The sequence below is a fragment of the Mastomys coucha genome, unplaced genomic scaffold (assembly GCF_008632895.1).
Source record: "Mastomys coucha isolate ucsf_1 unplaced genomic scaffold, UCSF_Mcou_1 pScaffold11, whole genome shotgun sequence".
NCBI classification, from domain to species: Eukaryota; Metazoa; Chordata; class Mammalia; order Rodentia; family Muridae; genus Mastomys; species Mastomys coucha.
Window position 1 is genome coordinate 28,335,246 of NW_022196893.1, and position 7,118 is coordinate 28,342,363.

Here is a 7,118-nt window from a genome sequence, read left to right on the forward strand (position 1 = left end):
TACTGTTCGAATCTATTTCCTATCGGTTGCCCCTAGTTATCACTTACTGTTCGAATCTATTTCCTATCAGTTGCCCCTAGTTATCACTTACTATTCACTATGTTCCATCTGGGCTGCTCTTAACTCCACGTGGGCACTGTCTTGACTCTTAAGCCCATGGCAACCTCTCCCTCCTCTGCTGCGGATTCTTCTCCTCCACATGGTCCACCTCTCTTCTCAAGCCTAAAACCCCACCTATTTCTCTTCTGCCCAGCTATTGGCTGTTGGCATCTTTATTCACCAATCAGGATTAACTTGGGGGCGGGGTCACAGGGGCTTCTTGCAGACTCCAGGTCTGGGGGGCACCGGCACTTACTGTTAGAATAGACAGTAAAAGACAAAACCTCCATATCCAGGTTTGCGTCTGAAGGCTCCAGGTTTGCTTCTGAAAGCTCCGTTCTTTCACCTTTCTGTTTATTTCTGAAGGCCACCAGAAGTGGTGCAGCAACAAGAAGTGCTTTTTTCTCTTCTGAATTAACAGGGTCACGTTCTTGTAGGTCACGGGATGGTAGATATGCCTGGCTACGTTGGGACTACTCCCACCTCCGTTGGACACGCATGGTTCCAGGACCCACAGACTCCTGTTTGATTATCAGTAGCTTTGGAACAATAGCCTTATCACGCATTCTGTGAACCCCCGTAACAGTCCTTCTAGAACACCTTGGCTCTTCCAGGTCTTCACTGTTACACGTTAATTTTAGAAAGTTTTGTCAATTTCTGAGAACAGATAAGCCAACGGGCATCTTGGGTTTTGGCCAGGGCTGCAAGCGTACGTTCATTTGAAACTGCTAACAATACACTTCTCACTTAATTACATGTGTGCTTCTGTTTATTTGACTCTGTAGTGTTCTCTCAACAATATCATATACTTTTCTAACTCCTAGTAAAGCAGGAGCCAGAGTTTCTCCTGTGCGTCTCAGCTGTGAGATGTCTGCAGACTTCCCTCCTGTTCTTGGGTGAACTGCTTTTGAACTGTAGACCTTCCTTACAGACGCAGGCTGAATTAAACTCACATTGGTTTCCTAATGCTTTGTTAACACGTTTTAAAAATGTTCCTGAAAGAGGAGACAAGTGGAATTTTTTCTCATAATGCTTATCCCAGCTTTTAGATCATGTTGTGTTATTTTAATACCTTAAAAATGTCTAGGAGGCTTTAATTTTCGTGAAGAACTCTAGAATTCAGGTATTGATTCTTTTCAGAATGTCTGGAAGAGCTCACTAGGAAGCTATCTTGGCTTGGATTTTCTTTAGGGAGAACTTTTCTTCGATTATAGGCTACATTTGAATGTTTTTACATCTGTTGTTACTATCATTATCATTATTAACAGTCCATGTGTGTGCACAGCACATAGGCAGAGTCTGCCGACAGCCTGGAAGACTGAGCTGTCTCCTTCCAGCACAGGAGGCCAGAGAATGGTTTGGTTTGGTTGTTTGGTGGCAAACGCCTTCACCCACTGAGCCTTCTCACTGACCCTAGAACTCATTTATAGTACATTATTGAAATACTCATATTTTCTGTGTGCTTCTGTCAGCTTTGGTAAGCTTTCGTTTTAGATTGGCCATTTTATCCACATTATCAAATTCCTCCGCATAAAGTTATTTTTTCCTCTCATCATCCTTTTTGTATTTGAGTGATCTACAGTGAGACTCTCTCTTTCACTGCTCTTTACCTGCATTAGTCAGGGTTCTAGAGGAGCAGAACTTATAGGAAAATACACACACACACACACACACACACACACACACATATACATACATATATTTCATGTATGTATGAGTATGGAATTTATGGGATTTATTTTTATATTTTATTTTTCCCCTCTGTTCTCTCCTCCCCATCCCACCCTCTCACCTCACCCCTCCCTCGCCCACCTCTCCTACCCTTCTCAGAAAAGAGGAGGCCTCCCATGGATATCAACCAGCCTTGCCATATCAAGTTGCCATAAGAATAGGTGCATTTTCTATTGGTGCCAGACAAAGCAGCCAAGTTAGGGGAAAGGAATCCAATGGCAGGCAATGTAGCCAGAGATAGCCCCTGTTCCCACTTTAGGGTCCCACATGGAGACCCAGCTCCACAACAGCTGCAGGTGTGCAGAGGGCCTAGGCCCATCCCATGCATGCTCTCTGGCTGGCAGTTATGTGTGCAGAGGGCCTAGGCCCATCCCATGCATGCTCTCTGGCTGGCAGTTATGTGTGCAGAGGGCCTAGGCCCGTCCCGTGCATGCTCTCTGGCTGGCAGTTATGTGTGCAGAGGGCCTAGGCCTGTCCCGTGCATGCTTTCTGGCTGGCAGTTCAGTCTCTATGGGCTCCTATATAGAGAACCTATTAGAGCTGCTTACATGCTGTGGCCTGGCCTAGTCCAACAATGGCAGGCAGTCTACCGACAAGCGGCCAAGGCTCTGGTAATTGTTCGGTGTGGGCGTCTCAGCAGTCCAGTCTGGTGGGGGAGTTCTAGGGAATTCCCAGAGGGCCGCTGGTCTTCAGTCTACATCTTGAGGAAGCAGGTTCGTTTCATACCAGCAAAGGGCTCTGCAGCAACAGGAAGCATGAACTCCCCAGCATTAGTGAGGGCAGGCAGGCAGACTGCAAAGGCTCCCTTCTCCCATGTCTTTTTATGTAAGCTGTTACTAGAAGGGGTAGGGTCCAGCATTAGGGTGGGTCTTCCCACTTCAAATGATCCAGAAAATCCCTCACAGACACACCCAGCTGCTTGGGTTTTAGTCCCTTCTAGATGTAGTCAAATGGACAGCAAAGGTTAGACATACCAAGTCGACCATCTCCTTAATAATATGTTTATTTTCCAAATGAAAACAGTAACCCGGGCTGGAGAGATGGCTCAGCTGTTAAGAGCACTGACTGCTCTTCCAGAGGTCCTGAGTTCAATTCCCAGCAACCACATGGTGGCTCACAACCATCTGTAATGGGATCTGATGCCTTCCTCTGGTGTGTTAGAAGAGAGTGACAGTGTGCTCACATACATAAAATAACTAACTCTTTAAAAAAAAAAGAAAAGAAAACAATAGCCCAGTGGTAACTGTGCCTAACATAACTATCCCACATACAAATGCAAACACATTCTGTATGTTAAAGCAGGTGGCTACTGAGCTGTTCACAGGGCTTCTGTGTACTTGGCCTCACTAGGGGCTCTGAGAGAAAATGAAGAAGAGACAGACAGACAGAGGAAAAAATCTTGGGTCAGGTGGAATGGGCTCTGTGATGCAGAACCCTCAGCACGCTGGAAATGCGTCTGCTTCTTACATACAGTTGAGCAGGGCCAGGGTGGTCAAACATGGCTGAACAGGAGGCAGGGTTGTTTCAGGTAAGCAAGGTGGCTGGGTTTATGTCATACAGCTGGGTGGAGGAGTGAGGTTCCTCTGGTCTCAGTGGGACCAAGATTATAAAAAGATGCTCTTAAATTTATATTAATATTTTGAAATTGTTGAGAGTTTGTTGTAAGATGTGCCTTTTAATATGTTTATATGTGTGTGAAATGAATGTGAACTGGTCACTAGAAGCCACAAGTCTTACATATACAGGACTAATATCAGATGTTAATTATGATGTTCCTGTCTTCTATATACATGCTGATTTTCCTTGTTAGCCTCTGTCTGCCAGTTACTGAAGATGTGTTCATTTTTCTCAACGGGGCTGCAGTTTCAGACATTTTAAAGATTCTGTCCTCTAGGCTACTAGTCGCATAGATGCTTAGGTGTGTAATGTTCTGCTTATACTTCACGCTGCTAAAAGTGTAGGTCCCTCTTTCTTATTTCCTTTTTGATTAGCTTTGGGAGGACATGTTTCTCCTTCCTTTTACATCAGACGTTTATTATATTTATAGCATATAATAGGAATTTTTAAAAATCGAGCGACAGTCTTCACCTTTTATTTCAAATCGGTTCTATTATGTTCAGTACAAGAGCCGATGTTTTGGGTTTGTAGCCATCGTCTTTTCATTAGCTTTTCTGTTATCTTTTTCGGTTTCTTTTGTCATTTTTTATGCCTCTTTTGGAATCCTAAAAATATTTTTACTGTTTGCATTCTAGTGACTTGCGGGTTATATACGACTTTATTATTCTAAAGTAATTGTTCTAGAAACGATAGCATATGACCTTGACTTGTCACAGAATGTCTAAGCCTGTTCAGGATACTGTAACAAAATACCCTAAACTGCATAGCTTACACAGAATCGTTTCTCACAGTTAGGAGGCTGGAGTCCTTGCTCACGGGGCAGCAGATCTAGCCCTGTCCTCACTGTGGGCAGCAGATCTAGCCCTGTCCTCACTGTGGGCAGCAGATCTAGCCCTGTCCTCACTGTGGGCAGCAGATCTAGCCCTGTCCTCACTGTGGGCAGCAGATCTAGCCCTGTCCTCACTGTGGGCAGCAGATCTAGCCCTGTCCTCACTGTGGGCAGCAGATCTAGCCCTGTCCTCACTGTGGGCAGCAGATCTAGCCCTGTCCTCACTGTGGCGCCCGCCTTCTGGCTGGTTCCTTATTCAGCAAAAGATGCTTCTCTGTTTTGTTGTTGCTGTTGTTGTTGTTGTTTTCTTTTATTGGATATTTTCTTTATTTACATTTCAGATGTCCTCTGCTACATACTCGGCGGAAGCCATGGGTCCTTCCATGTGTGTACTCTTTGGTTGGTGGTTTATTCCCTGAGCTCCGGGAGGCCTGGGGGGGGGGGGTCGTCGCTGGCCGGTCGAGACTATCTAGTCTTATAATCTAATGTCCTAGCTTTATTTCCTGACACTGGGATAAAATACCCTTCGTGTAGACATCAACTTCGTGTAGAAAGTGTTTATTTTAGCGCCCAGCTCCAGGTTATCGTCTCTAATGGGAAGTCACAGGTGGCAGAGACTTGAAGCATCTCCTCACATCCTCGTGGAGAGGATGCATGCAAGCGTGCTTCCCGAAGCTCAGCCCACTTCTTCATTCAGACCGAGGCCCCGCCTATCACCTGTGTTTGAGTCGTCTTCCACCTCAGTTAACCAACTGATTAGTGGCGCATGCCTTTAATCTCAGCACTTGGGAGTCAAGAGACAGGCAGATTTCTGAGCTCGAGTCTAGCCTGGTCTACAGAGTGAGTTCCAGGACAGCCAGGGCTATACAGAGAAACCCTCTCTCAAGAAAAGAAAAAAGAAAAGAAAAGAAGAGAAGAGAAAAGAAAAAAATTTCTCACAGGCATAGCCACAGGCCAGCCTAATCCAGACACTCCCTCCTTGAGCCTCTCTTTCCAGAGGAGTCTAGGTTTTCTCACATTGACAATTAATACTATCACACCACCACCTATCAAGGATTCCTGCTCTTATTACTGTCACCCCCAGGGCTCAGAGTTCCTGCAGATGGATTTGGGGAAAGCATGAACATTCAGACCATTCCACAGAATTATACAATTCATTTGGACTCCTGATCTAATACAAGACCTTTCAAACCATTTATCCCCATGAGGACTGGGTTCTCGGAATGCCACTTGCTTCTACATATATTGTATACTTCCAAGTGCATTGCAATGGCCACTTTGTTTGGACTGCAATAGGTATAACTGTCTGTTTATCTGTGTGTTTTCCAGTGCTTTTCTAGTCCTTCTTGCAAGTTCCCCTGAGATTTTTTTTCTTCTGCTTTGAAGAACATCTTTCAGTTTCTTCCAAAAAAAAAAAAAAAAAATTCTTATTCCCCTTTCGTTTATGAAAGATGGTTTTCGAGAGATAAGATCTAGGCAGGCATCTACTCTCTTTGAGCCATTAAAGTTGACAGTGCTGTCTTCTGGAATCCATGATCTCTGTTCATAACTGTAAATCTTCATGTTGCTCCTTTGAAGATGATGTCTCTTTTTTATTCTCTTGGCTTGGCTAACTTCAGGACTTTTGCATATTTTTAGGTTCGCATGGTTTTGACTATGATGTAGTTGCTTGCATTTTTCCGAGTGTGTATCTTATTTTTTGAATCTACACGTCGATGCTCTTGCTTTGTTTATTACCTCTGGCGTTTGGAACTCCAGTCACACGTGAATGTGAAATGTTCCACGTGGCTTGTCTCTGGCTGTTTCTGGTCTTTGTGTCTTTGGCTTCCACGCGCTTTCTGCCGGCAGAATCCCAGCCCTCACACGCAGCTTGTGTCCAACCTCTGAATAACTGATTCGTTTCTTCATTTCAGATATTTTTTTGAGATGCTTAGAGTCCTTGGATGACCATTTAATTTTTTAAAAACAGTATCTCTAGAGAAAAGTCCCCTTTTGTTAATTGTTTATATTCTTTATCATACTTCCCACAAGTATTTTACCTTCCTTTTCTGGAAGCTAATTTGTAGCTCATCTGTGAGTTAGACAGCTAAGAAACTTAGGCAGTTTTGTTTAATTTAACTTATTTAATGTGTGTGTGTGTGTGTGTGTGTGTGTGTGTGTGTGTGTGTGTGTGAGTGCAGGCATGCATGTACCTTGGCAGTCATATGGAAGCCAGAGGCTAGCTTTATGAAGTCAGTTCTTCATCTTTCTGTGAGTTCCAGGGCTCAGGCTGAAGTGCTGATAAGCCATCTCCAAGGCCCCGAAGTACCTTTCTACCCTCCTTCCTTCCCTCTTTTCCTCCCTCCCTTCCCTCCCTCCCTCTTTCCTTCCCTCCTTCCCTCTTTTCCTCCCTCCCTCCTTCTTTCCTTTCCCCTTTTCCTCCCTCCCTCCCTCCTTCCTTCCCTCTTTTCTTCCCTCCTTCCTTCCTTTCCTCCTTGAAGGGAGGCCATTTTTAATTTTTTCAAGTTTATTTTCTTTATGTTTATCTGGTTTTGCTTGTTTGTCTGTATGTGCATCTTGTGTACAGGTGCCTGAGGAGGCCAGGAGTCGGCTCTCCTGGAGCTGGAGTTAGAGGGGGTTATGAACCAGCTGGTGTGGGTACTGGGAATAGAATCCATGTCCTCTGTAGGAGCTGCCAGTGCTCTTGTATGCTGAGCCATCTCTCTCCAACCCCTTGGAGCTTAGTTCCCTGTTGTGTGTCCCACAGCCTTCCATGCCCTTCACAGCCCTGGTTGGGGGTGACTGTGTGCTCCCTGCATTTACCCTCCCTGGGCGAGGATCAGGGGTGACTGTGTGCTCCCTG

General features: G+C 45.0%; 2 protein-coding genes across 11 annotated transcripts in view; one reads left to right on the forward strand and one right to left on the reverse strand.

Annotated features, from left to right (window-relative positions):
• The window catches only part of Amigo2 (adhesion molecule with Ig like domain 2), an 18,826-nt gene extending 18,198 nt beyond the window's left edge, over positions 1-628 (reverse strand). For 3 of the 4 annotated variants that reach the window (XM_031354006.1, XM_031354000.1, XM_031354003.1), the window contains exon 1: positions 356-628. The gene's annotated coding sequence lies outside the window, so the exon portion shown is untranslated. Of the gene's footprint in view, positions 1-91; positions 299-355 lie in introns of those variants that run through there. The other variant, XM_031354013.1, reaches the window with a different exon arrangement.
• Positions 1-7,118, forward strand: part of Pced1b (PC-esterase domain containing 1B) — a 143,390-nt gene that overhangs the window by 15,235 nt on the left and 121,037 nt on the right. The gene's annotated exons all lie outside the window — the stretch shown is intronic.